This window comes from Dipodomys merriami, unplaced genomic scaffold, assembly GCF_024711535.1.
Source record: "Dipodomys merriami isolate MVZ:Mamm:240054 unplaced genomic scaffold, mDipMer1.0.p SCAF_28, whole genome shotgun sequence".
Taxonomy (NCBI): Eukaryota; Metazoa; Chordata; class Mammalia; order Rodentia; family Heteromyidae; genus Dipodomys; species Dipodomys merriami.
In genome coordinates, this window is record NW_027204270.1 from 5,777,022 (window position 1) to 5,789,411 (window position 12,390).

At 53.1% G+C, this 12,390-nt stretch overlaps 1 protein-coding gene across 3 annotated transcripts in view; it reads left to right on the forward strand.

The window, feature by feature from the left end:
* The first annotated feature begins 6,901 nt into the window (after window positions 1-6,901).
* The window catches only part of Spsb1 (splA/ryanodine receptor domain and SOCS box containing 1), a 57,121-nt gene continuing 51,632 nt past the window's right edge, over window positions 6,902-12,390 (forward strand). Inside the window, exon 1 of one of the 3 annotated variants that reach the window (XM_070037288.1) lies at window positions 6,902-7,099. The gene's annotated coding sequence lies outside the window, so the exon portion shown is untranslated. Of the gene's footprint in view, window positions 7,100-7,663; window positions 7,782-12,390 lie in introns of those variants that run through there. The other 2 variants (XM_070037292.1, XM_070037294.1) reach the window with 2 other exon arrangements.

The window sequence follows — 12,390 nt, forward strand, 5'->3', positions numbered from 1 at the left end:
AGGATCTACTCTGTGCCTTGGGGACGGTGGGAAGCCGGCACAGCCCCTCATGCCATGTACTGTCTGGTGAGATGAGAAGAACTGAGCATGGGGGGGGGAGGGGGGAGCCAGGAGAGGGTGCTGTAGCCATGGTAACCAAGTTGGGAAGGACGGGAGCTGGGAGCCAGAGGAGGAGCAGGGGCTCTCAGGGAGGCAGGGACGGAGGGGAGATCTCAGCAGAAAGGCTTGGGGCCACTGTCATGGCAGGAAGGAAAAGGGGAAATCAAGGAGGTGAAGGGTAGGAGAATGTCAGAGCCAGTGGAGGTGGAAGGGGGTTCCAGGGGCAGCTGGAAGGGGTGCTTGTGTGATAAGGCCTTACAGATGGGTTAAGAATTCTGAACTCGGGCTGGGAAGGTGGCTCAGTGGTAGAGCGCTTGCCTTGCATGCCTGAGGCCCTGGGTTCGATTCCTCAGCACCACATAAGCAAAAAGAAAAAAGCCGGAAGTGGCACTGTGGCTCAAGTGGTAGAGCGCTAGCCTTGAGCTGAAGAGCTGAGGGACAGTACCCAGGCCCAGAGTTCAGGCCCCACGACTGGACCCCCCCCCCAAAAAAAAATTCTGAACTCAAGGCCAGGAGTGTGATTCCTCCTTTAGTCTTAGCTACTCAGGAGTAAGAGATCAGGAGGATTGTGGTTTGTGGCCAGGCTAAGCAAAAAAAAAAAAAAAAGAAGACCCCATCTCCATAAAGCTCGGTGTAGTAGTTCACGCCTCATCCCAGTTAACACAGGAGGTGTTTAAGTAGGAGGATCCCAGTCTAGATTGGCCCTAGAGGGATAAACATGAGCATCAGACTCTGAGTTCAAATCCCAATACCACTACAGAAAAGAAAATGATTCTAGACTCCATTTTAAGGGCTGGTGTGGAGTCCGTGCAGTCTGCAAGCAAGCCAAGGATCGTTTCCGTGGCTGTGGATGAAGAGGTTGGTAGCCATGCAGGTGAGAGGTGAGCTGCATGCCTATGATGGCCAAGGTCAGGGCCAAGGTGTCTCTCAGAGGCTGCTGGGGAGGAGCCATGCTTGGGGCCCCCATCTCCTGACACTGGATGGGAATTTCTTCTTTGCCTCTGGTCTCTGCCTCTCTCCTTGTCCACCGTGTGTGTGTGTGTGTGTGTGTGTGTGTGTGTGTGTCCAAATCCCCTTCCTCTTCTCCCACTGGGTCAGGTCCCACCCTGGTCTGGGATGAGCTGGCCTGCAGAGACCCTATTCCCCAGCGAGGGTGCAGGCTCAGTTGCCAGCTCAGGGTGGCTTAGGGAGGGCGCACAGGAGGCTGCGGTGTTGGGAGTTTATGTGGAGGGTAAGTAGGAACAGGCCATGGGGCTGGGCCTGCGCAGGGCCCTGGGGCCCACCCTTCCCTCCTCACCACACCGCACAGCCACTCCTCTGAGTAGAGTCTCCTCATTTCCTTGTCATGTGGCCAGGCAGGGCCCAGACTCCCGTGGGTGTCCTGCTTGGTTATTGTTCTTCTGGGACGTAGGAAGGCAGCACTTGGCTCTGCCACGAGGCTCATGGGGATTCCTGGTACTCTGAGATCACAGCCATTCGAACATGGGCAGCTCTAGCGTTGCAATGTCTCACTTTACTGGCTGGGTGACTGGGCATGCTCTTCAATCACCTTTTTGTTGTTGTTGTCGGTCATGGGGCTTGAACTCTGGGCCTGGGTGCTGTTCCTCAGCTCTTCAGCTCAAGGCTAGCGCTCTACCACTTGAGCCACAGTGCCACTTCCGGTTTTTTCTGCTTATGTGGTGCTGAGGAATCGAACCCAGGGCCTCATGCATGCAAGCACTCTACCACTGAGCCATCTTCCCAGCCCTTCTTCAATCACTTTAATGTCCCAGAATCTCTTCATAAAATGGAGACAGTCACAGCCCCATGTGAGCACGGGAGGCTCACGTGTGAACACATATCTAAGGCACAGAGCAAAGCGTTTGGCATGTTAGCAAATGTAAGTTTTGAAAATCGTGGCTGAGCATTGATGTCTCATGCCTGTCATCCTAGCTACTCAGGAGGCTGAGATCTGAGGATCATCGTTCGAAGACAGCCTGGGTAGGAGTCAGTGAGACTTTTATCTCCAATTAGCCAGCAAAAAATTGGAAGCAGAGGTATGGCTCAACTGGGAGAGAGTACCAGTTTTGATCCAAAAGCTAAGGAACAGCTCCCAGGCCCTGAGGTCAAGCCCCAGTATTGGTGCACACACACACACACACACACACACACACACACACACACACAGATTACATTCATCCAATGAATTTGGGAGTCTTAATTCTTTTTTCTTCCACCCACATCTCCCATGGAGGCAAAGACTGAAGACATGCCTCAGAAAAAAGAGATCCCGTCTATCAACTGCCATCACCAAGTTCCCAGCCAGAATGTTCTAGGCTTTGTGTGAAGGACGGCAGGACAGATGCTTCGTGCTCTTACATGAGGCAGAATGGGGGCTGTTTAGTTTCATTCTCCAAACTCAGTCCTACCGGCTCCATCCTGTGGGACAAGCACTAGGAAGCTCCCCGCACAGCTGGTTCATGTCAACAGATGTTTTCTGGATGAATGACACAGCTGGGCCCTGGGTAAGATGTGGGTGGAGCCCTGAGGCTGGAACTGTGGGTCTGGACCAAACAGAGCAAACCCTCCTGTGGTGGGCTGTGGCGGGGGAATGAGCTTCTGACTACTGGAGGTGAATGACCTGTCATTTGGGACAGAAGGATTCTTTATATAGTGTCTTAAAGTTCTGAACTGAATACAGGTTATTTCCCCAACCCCCTAGAGCCCACAGAGCAAACACATGTACAATGATCCTTATTCTCTCCATTTTGTCTGAAATGACCCCATTTATGGCTTGTCAACAGTCTGTCACTGAGATGGAAATTCTTTAGGGCCAAGACCCTGGTCTGTTTGCTTACTACTTTCCAGTATACAGAACTACACAATACATATTAATTAATGGAAAAGAAACACAGAGAGACCAAAGGAATAAGTACTTTAAGGGGGCTTTCCCTCCTCTGTTTTCTTTTCTTCTTCCTCTTCTTTCTTCTTCTTCTGCTTCCTCCTCCTCTTTCTTCTTCTTTGTTTAAATTTTACGTGTTTTTCAGCTAGGATCTTGAGTTTTTCCTAGGGCCATCTAAGACTATGATCCTCCTGTCTATGACTGTCTCGTAGCTAGGATCACAGGTGTGAACTACCATGTTCAGCTATTGGTTGAGATGGGGTATTGCACTTTTTTTCCCCCAGGCTGGTCTCAAACTGCTATCCTCCAGGCAGCCACTTCTGGAGTAGCTGGGATTACAGTTGTATATTATTTTAATATAATTTTACTATAATATTCAAGATGCATTCCCATAGGGAAAATATCCTGAAGGACTAATGAAAGTATCTACTCAAGGTCTAAGATGGGCACCAAGACAATAGCTTGCTCATTATTCTTTCACTGGAAATGTCTTTAAGGAACTTTGTAATTACTGCCACAAGATCATATCTCTATTTATTTCTTCTTAAATCCATTGGAACTCTTCCCAAGTCTGGTTACTACCCAAGTCTCAGGTCAAAAGCCATCAGCTCTCATTTATTTATGATTAACAATGTCTGATAGAGCTATACTGCAATCCCACTGATGGCCAGCAGGTGACACTGTTTAATAAGATGTGATCTAGTGTAACCCATACCATCTAAATCTACAAAATGACTGCTGGAAGAGGGAAGAAGAGCCACTCTACTTCAGTCTTACTTGGTGAGGTAGATATATCTATGCTAGAGATGTATAATGAACCCATGTTTTATTAATGTGCTCCCATACTCCTTCTTTCTTTCTTGTGGAACTTGTCAGAACTCCTCAGAATCCTTTGATTTCATTCTAACACAGAAAGCCCTGGCTGGACATGTTGTGTTCAGTTTCGTTGAATGATTATTAGCCTTCCCGCATCCTAAACTATGAAACAATTCTGTAGATAAAGAAATGGAATCTCTATAGGCTAAGTACTCTTTCTTTCTTTCTTTCTTTCATCACACAGAGCTGAGTGCTGGTGGCTCACACCTATAATCCTAACTACTCAGGATGCTGAGATCTGAGAATTGTAGTCCCCCCCCCCCCACATACACACAAATCACACAGCAAGGGAATGATTGACCTGGGGTTTGTATTATGCTTATCTTGTTCCAAATTCTCTTATTATTCACCCTCATGAGCAAAAATGTCTTGGAAAAGACGTGAACCCCTAGCCCTGTGAGGGAGGGAGAATTCTCAGTAAGATCACAGCATATCCAAGATGTCTAGTCTAGATAAAAAGAAAATAAGTTTATGTTACTTTGTTTCCTAATTGTTTATCCTTATCATTTCTGTGAGTCAGATTAAGGTGGTGAGCAAATTCTATCAGCTGCATCACTGAGAAGAGGGTAGCGTGTGGGGTGGGGGTGGGGGGAGCTGGGAGCCCAGAGCCACTTCCCTCCTTATCTACCCCTGTGGGACCTAGATCCTTGGTTTAAGATCTGAGTCAGGCTTCCAGTGTTTACCAGCTGATGTTAAAACAGTGTTTATCAGCTGACGTTACAATATTGTAAGATTATGTATCTTTTCTAGCAAACAATAGTATCAGCAGGGATATGAGTTTATGCCTAATGTGGCCTTCAGGATTGATTGCCCAACCATAGTGAGCCCCAGCTGTCATTGCTGGGGTGGTGTCAAGCTCCCCAACAGCCAGCCCACATGCCTAGGTCTGGAAGAACGGGATACTTCACTTCCTATAGGTTCCTTGGCAAATTGGGGCCAGCATGACTAAGAGACAGACTGGACTGGAGTAGAACGGAGAGTTCAAGATTAATGTTGAAGCTGAGCACCGGTGGCTCACACCTGTAATCCTAGCTACTCAGGAGGCTGAGATCTGAGGATCACAGCTCAAAGCCAGCCAGCCCAGGCAGGAAAGTCCATGAGACTCTTATCTCCAATGAATCCTTCTGTCCCAAATGACAGGTCATTCACCTCCAGTAGTCAGAAGCTCATTCCCCCGCCACAGCCCACCAGAAAACTGGAAGTGGTACTGTGGCTCAAAGTGGTAGAGCGCTAGCCTTGAGTAGAAGAGCTCAGGGACAGCACCCAGGTCCAGAGTTCAGGACCTATGACCAACAAAAAAAATTTTTAAAAATTAATGTTGAAGGTGCTGGAGGAGTCAATGCCTTTTAATTGGGAACTGCCTCTGACAGGGTCCTCATATCAAAAGTGGGGTTTGGAACCCTAAGTAAACAAACAGGCCCTATGGCTCTAATCATGACCTATGCCCCTTTTGCCCTGGTAACCCCCCCCATGCCAGGCTGAGACAACCAGGGGCTAACTTCTCTAATCGCCAAAGGTTCACAGGAAATCATGTCACAGGTGAGATCAGCCTGCACGCGGGTCTGTGTCCTGAGTGTCCACAGCATCTGTATTATTCTGGATTGAGAATGAAAGGAAAGTACTGTGCCGTACAGAGATGTGAGAAGACGTCAGACCTTCATGTCTACAGCCCGGCTCGGCTCCAGGCTCCGCCTCGGCCTCTACTCAGTAACTGTTTCATCTTTACTATGACACAGGGTGTCTGCCCAGCCCTCACAGCTTAGAGTAAAGATCAGTGGAGATGACACACAGTGAGTGGTTAGAGATAGGAGTTTCACTCTTAAAATAGCAATGTCTTCTAATATATATAAAATCTCCTCAGTTCTAAGGGGCTGCTCTGGTAGGGAGGGTCTAGAAAATTCCTTTAATAAATCAGAACCTCAAGACACCCAGAGCCAAGTCCTCAGAGCAAGGACTTGTCCTGGAAGTTGTTCATTCATTCATTTGACCTTTTTTTTTTTTCTTTTTTGTTGGTTGTGGGGCTTGAACTCTGGGCCTGGGCCCTGTCCCTCAGCTCTTCAGCTCAAAGTGAGTGCTCTACCACTTCAGCCACAATGCTGCTTCCAGTTTTCTGGTGGTGAATTGGAGATAAGAGTCTGACTGACTTTCCTGCCTGGGCTGGCTTTGAACCATGATCCTCAGATCTCCTCCTCCTGAGTAGCTAGGATTACAGGCGTGAGCCACTAGTGCTTGGCCATTCAACCAATTTCTAAGCCTGGTTTGGTGATAAATGCCTGTAATCCCAGAACTAGAGAGACTGAAGCAGGAAGGTTGCAAATCTCAAGCCTGGGCCACACAGTGAGGTGAACCCTGTCTCTGCCTCCCCCCAACACACACGCACACTCATTCACTCTTAAATTCACACTCATTCCCCCCCCCACACCACTGCTCAGGGAGCGCAGACATCCTTAAACTTGGGCCACCTATGCATTGTGGGTGCTCGGGCGCCGGGCCCTGGGGATCCCTGAGACCTGACACCCCCATTACCTATGGGTACGCATCTGCTTACATACGGGTGTCTTGTCCCTCAGATTACAGAGGGATTAACCATGGGCTCCCCATGTTGTTTAAATGAGTGAGCCTCGACCCCCCTCTCCGGGGTGGCACTGCCGAGGCCGGCCCCTCTCCCTTGGTTGCTAATGAGGCCTTAGACCCGGCCTTGCCCCTAAGAACCTCCAGAGGCCACGCCTGGGCAGTGGCTGCTACCCGGGGGCCAGGAGGCGGGGCCGGGAGGCGGGGCCGGGAGGCAGGGCCGGGAGGCGGGGCCCGGAGGTGGGAGTGGAGGGCCGAGCGCGACACATGACGCCCGCAGTTGCGCTGAACGCTTGTGGGCGGGGCCTGTGTGGGGCGGGAGATGGGCGGGGCCGCCCGGGCTCGGTGGGCGTGGCCGGTGTCGGGGCGGGCCCTGCGGTGGGCGGGGCGGGCCCTGCGGTGGGCGGGGCGGGCGGGCCCGCCCACGGCGCGTTTGGCTTTTTTTCACTTTAAAGTCGTCCGTTGCTTTTTCTTCCCCGCATCCAAGTCGCGCTCGGGCGGCCCGCGCGCTCGCAGCAGCAGCCAGGCTCCAGGCGCTGGCGCCGGGGCCGCGGGGACGAGGCGACTTCGCTCCCTGCGGTGGGCGCGGCCCGGGGCGCCCAGAGCCTTCAGGGTGTCGGAGAGCGACGGCCTCCCCGGGCGCGGTAGGCAGCGTCGGACGCCGACGACCCGGTGGGTGGGCGCGCGCGGTCCGGCGCGGGGGGCCGGGGTGGGGGCGGACGCGGGGTCGGCGCGGCGGGCGGGCGGGCAGCGGGCGGGCGCGGGGCGGAGCCCGGGAGACCCCGCGGGGCCGCGGCCGCTCCGCCGAGGCTCGAGTCCCGGGAGGGGGGCGGGCGCCGCCCAGCGCCGCCGCGGCGGGACCGGCGCGTCGAGGTGGCCGGTCCCACCTGCGGGGCGACGCCGGCCGGGGGTCGCGGCTCCTGGCCGTCCGGGGCTGAGCCCCGGCGGCCGCGGAGGAGACGGAGGCCTGGGGTGCGCGGCGGGACCTCCCGCAGCCCAGCGCCCGGCCCCGCGCTCCGAGGCCGTCCCGGGCCGCGGGCGGACCCCGGCCCCGCAGCCCCGGCCGGGCAAGTTAGTTTCGCTTTTCCGCTAGTCCGGACCGGGTTTGCCGCGCGGCCCGCCCGGCCCCGGGTCCCCGCCCGGCCGGCCGCCCGGCCCGGCCCGCTGCGCCTCCCCGGAGCCCCGGGAGACGCCGCCGCCGCCGGCGCCGCCCGCCCAGCCGGCTTCTCCGGGCAACCGGGCAACCGAACGGAGGGAGAGGCCGGGGTCACGTCAGGAAATGGATGAAGACGGGAAAAGCGGAGCCGCCGGAGCCCGTGGGTGGAATCGCAGGACCGGGCGGCCGGGGCCTGGGGTGCGTGCGGGGACCCGGTGACCGTCCTGGTCAAGATGGAGTGGATGAAGGCAGATGTGCCCTTGAGGATGCTTGCTCTGCCCGGAAGTTGTGTGTGTGTGTGTGTGTGTGTGTGTGTGTGTGTGTGTGTGAGAGAGAGAGAGAGAGAGAGAGAGAGAGAGAGAAAGAGAGTTGTGGATGCTTGCCTGAGTGTGTCTGCGAATGTGGGTGTGTCTGTGACTCTGTGTGTGTGTGTGTGTGTGTGACTTCATTGTGTGTGCTGTCTGTTAACGGGGGCTCTTGCATGTTTCTGGAAAGGGCTGGGGGGGGCTGTATTGGACCACCAGCGGTCACTGCTCAGGGGGCCCCTGCAGTGCCAGCCCAGGAGGGGGGGTGGCTAGGCTCCTCGCTCTCTCTTTCTCTTTTTCTCTGAAAACCAGCTACAGTTTGGTGGTGAGCTGGCAGGGGCTGCTTCCTGAGTGAGTAATATTTAATTAAACTCTCCAGCCGGTAGCCTCAAACTGCTCATGAGCTGAGTTTTAACAGGTGTTCTTGGTGAGCGCGCCATCCCCGTGACTAAGGCTTGGTGTCCCTGGAAGGATTTTCTGTCTAGGGGGTGCAGTGTGGGGGCAGGGCGGAGGCTTTCATCCCTGGTTGTTGAGTGTGAGGAGAGCAGGGAGCCATAAAGGGAGCAGGGCTGGCTTCTCACTTCTCAAGCCTTCCTAACCAGCAGCTCTGAGAGGGGCTGGATGGAGCTTGGTTGCATAGATGAAGTGGAATCACGGAGTCAGGGAAGCATCTGGGCATCTAGCTAGGCTACCTCTCCTGTCTCAGCAGATGCCCAGAGACGGTGTGCAAACTACTAAACTGCACAGATGGGGCTGTAGACCAGGACTCCCCAAGTCCTGGCTGATGCTGTTGGTTTACCGGCCCTGGCACTGGGGTCGTGGGCCAGGCGGGCGGTCACAGAGTGATGGACTGCATTAGATCATTCGAAGCTTTCCTTCCTCCTCCTTCACCCCTCTGCTTTTTTATTCTGCCAGGAGTAATTTATCTGGTAGGTGGAGTGTGTGTGTGTGTGTGTGTGTGTGTGTGTGTATAGGAGATGTAACACTTTCACAAGTTTTCCTCTTTACTTTTTGGTGGTGATGGGGTTTGAAGTCACGGCCTTGCACTTTCCAGGCAGGTTCTCAGTCATGGAGACATTCCCACACTTTCCTCTTTTATTTTGGGCCATAGTAGGATTTGAACTGAGGGCTTTGTGCTCTCACTTGGCTTTTTTTCTGCGCTGTACCACTTGAGCCACACATTTCCACCTCCAGCTTTTTGCTGGTTAACCAGAGATAAGAATCTTACCAACTTTTCTGCCTGGACTGGCTTCGAACTGTGATCCTCCAGTCAGATCTCAGCCTAAGGAGCGAGGATTTACTGGGGTGAGCCACCAAGGCCTGGCTCAAGTTTCTTGCTCAGCCTGGCTGCCACCTTAGAAGCAGTAGTGACTTGAGCCACAGCAGGGAACAAGCCAGGGGCAGGCTTCAACAGAGGCAGTGTCTTCCAGGGCCTGGTCCTGCCTGGGCCCCAGTGATGTCACTTTGGATCTAGGCGAGGCTGCATTCCTGGGGCTGCTCCAGTGCACCAGGGCTCCCCATGGCTGCCGCATAAAACTCTTTGCCCTGGAATCTGCACAGACGTCTGCTTTCTCCCGGCTCCTGGGGCCAAGTGGCTCACTGAGGCTGATGTATGTGGGGTGAGCTCTGTGCTGCACCTGCACCTGGATGGAAACTTGCCTGCGATGCATTTTGCAACTGCTCTGATTCTTAGGGTATTCACGAGTGTAGTCTGGCACTTGGGCACCACTTCTCAAGAAATAGGATGTGGCTGTTGTGCATGAATCGATTTATCTTTTGTTCTGAGTCGTATCAGACAAAAGCATAAGGGCAGCCCCCCGGAGTCTCCATCCTCCAGAGGGGCACAGGCCTGCCATTCCCCTGCCGGCCGATGGATGAGATCTCACTGACAGGGCTCTCCCCTTCCCAACCTAACTGTGAAACTCTGCTCCAAGCCAGGGGCTAGCCATGTGTGGCTGAGAGAGTTCAGTGTGTGCTCTGATCATAGTCATGGTAGACCAGTTTTATGGAAGATTCTAGTACCAGATTTATGACTGGGGGCTTGAACTCAGGGCCTGAGCCATACCTCTACTTCTGGCTTTTTACTGGTTAGAGTTGAGAATCTCACAGCTTTTCCTACCCAGGTTGGCTGAGAAGTGTGATTGTCAGATCTCAGCCTGAGTACCAGTGCCCAGTGGCTTCAACTTGCATTCCAAAGGGGTTACCTGTTACTTTGGGTTAGGGCCAGTGTAGGGGTGAGCGGGGCTCTTGCTCCTCGGAGGTGAGTTACAGCGCTGACGAGGGAGGCTCTGCAGGTCCGTGGCTCTCGGAGGAGATCTGCTTGTTGCAACTCCCTGGCGCCTTTGGGTAGCTTCCTGCTTGTTTTGTTGTAATGTTCTGTTCATTGCCCAACATGAAGAATTATGAGTCCAGGGATGGTGAGAGAGACCTCATCGGCAGCAGGCTTGGGCTCCCCGGGCCTCCCTGGAGGGTTGGCCAGGAGAAACTGCCAGGGCCAGGCCCAGCCTTGCCTGCCATCCAGGCCTGGGGCTTGTGCAATGTGGGCGTGGAGCTCCATGGCAGGCCCGGGCACCAGGAAATGATTTGTCAATAAACTGTGGACCAGACCTCAGTCCCAGCTTAACACTCTTGACTCTGCTGTGTATGGAGGGTTCTGGAAGCCTCTACCTCACCAAAGCACCTCTTAGAAAACAAAGGGAACCCACACTTGGGAAGGACAGAGAGAACTCTTAACATCCAGGTTTGGAAGCACCTACCTGTGAGCAGCCTCCGCCTGACCTGGTGATGCACGCATTGCCTGGTCAGCCAGGAGTAGCCGCCTGCAGCGGCTGGCTGTTTTGGGATCACTGTGATGGTTAAATAAGCATCTGTGTACTGCAGGCATCTGTATTTTCCACTTGTTGGATCTGGTCACCCCCACTACAAGGAGCAAAGTATTTTCACTGCCCCCAAAGAGGTGCCCCACACTCCAAAAGAACTAATGAGCTCTGATTCCCATAGCAGGAACTGGGAATGGACAGGGAGGGACTGTGGGGTGGGCTGAGTCAGGTCAGGTTGACTTTGTTGATGTGGAAATTCTTTTTTTTTTTTTTTTTTTTTTGTTGGTCGTGGGGCTTGAACTCTGGGCCTGGGCGCTGTCCCTGCACTCTTCAGCCCAAGGCAAGTGCTCTACCACTTGAGTCACAGCACCACTTCTGGGTTTTCTGGTGGTTTATTGGAGATAGGAGTCTCACAGTCTTTCCTGCCTGGGCTGGCTTTGAACTGCAATCCTCAGATCTCAGCCTCCTGAGTAGCTAGGATTACAGGTGTGAGTCACCAGTACCCGGCTTATGATATGGAAATTCTTGTGTTGATGTTGCAGCTCAGAGGTTAGGAGAGTCCAATTGTTTGATGGGTTAGTTAGCTGACATGTGGACCAAAACCCAGTTTATGCTAGGTACGTGGGTCACACCTGTAATCCCAGCTACTTGGGAGGTGGAGATTAGGATGGTCCTAGTTTTAGGTCAACTGAGGCAAAAAGTCAGTGATGATAACAATAAGCTAGGAAGGTAGCACAGGTGCTGGTCTTTGCTACATGGCCGATGTCATTAAGATTGTAGTCCAGGTCGACCTAAGTGAAAACACAAAACTACTAAAAAAATAGCTGACACAACAAGGGGTGGGTGCATATAGTTCAAGTGGTGGTAGAATGTCTGCTTAGCCACCACAAACTCCTGAGGTCAAGACCCCAGCACTGGGGAGGAAAAAAGAAATAGCTACCTTACAGTGACTGGAGTAAAACTGTAGAAGCTCCCTGGGTTTCATGAGGAAAGGATTCATAGGCTGAGGGAGATTGGAATGCCAGAGTGGGTTTGTCACTTAAAACCCACCCACACAGTGGGAGGGGCTTCGAGACACTTTCAGAAGCCCTGGGAAATGGATTTGAGAGGCAAGGTTCTGTGCCCTTGAAGAGCTCTATGATTGTTCCTCCCTGAGAACCGCAGCCACTTAGAACTTGGAAATGCAGTGGGAATAATTGGATCCTGGGGTGATGGGGGCCAAGCAGCGGCACTCTACCTCCAAAGGCAAGGTAGACGTAATTAGTAATTACTGTAATGGGCAGCAGAAGCAAAGCAGCAATCAGAGCTGTCTGACTTGTGCAGACAAGGGTGCTGGTGAGTTAATCACCGCGTTCCTAGAAGTGAAGTGGATGGAAAGCGAACTGCCCTCTTGACTCTACAAGCTGCACAAAACCTCCAGTAAACTGAAATCTCACGTAAATCATAATAGCAGAGAATCACTGGACACTGGTGGCTCACAGCTGTAATCCTAGCTACTCAGAAGGCTGAGATCCGAGGATTGAGGTTTGAAGCCAGCCTGGGCAGGAAAGTCTATGAGACTCTTCTCTCCAATTAAGTACCTCAAAAAGCCAGAAGTGGAGGTATGGCACAAGTAGTAGAGTGTTAGCCTTGAGCAGAAAAGCTCAGAGACAGAGCCCATGCCCTGAGATCAAGCCTCGGGAC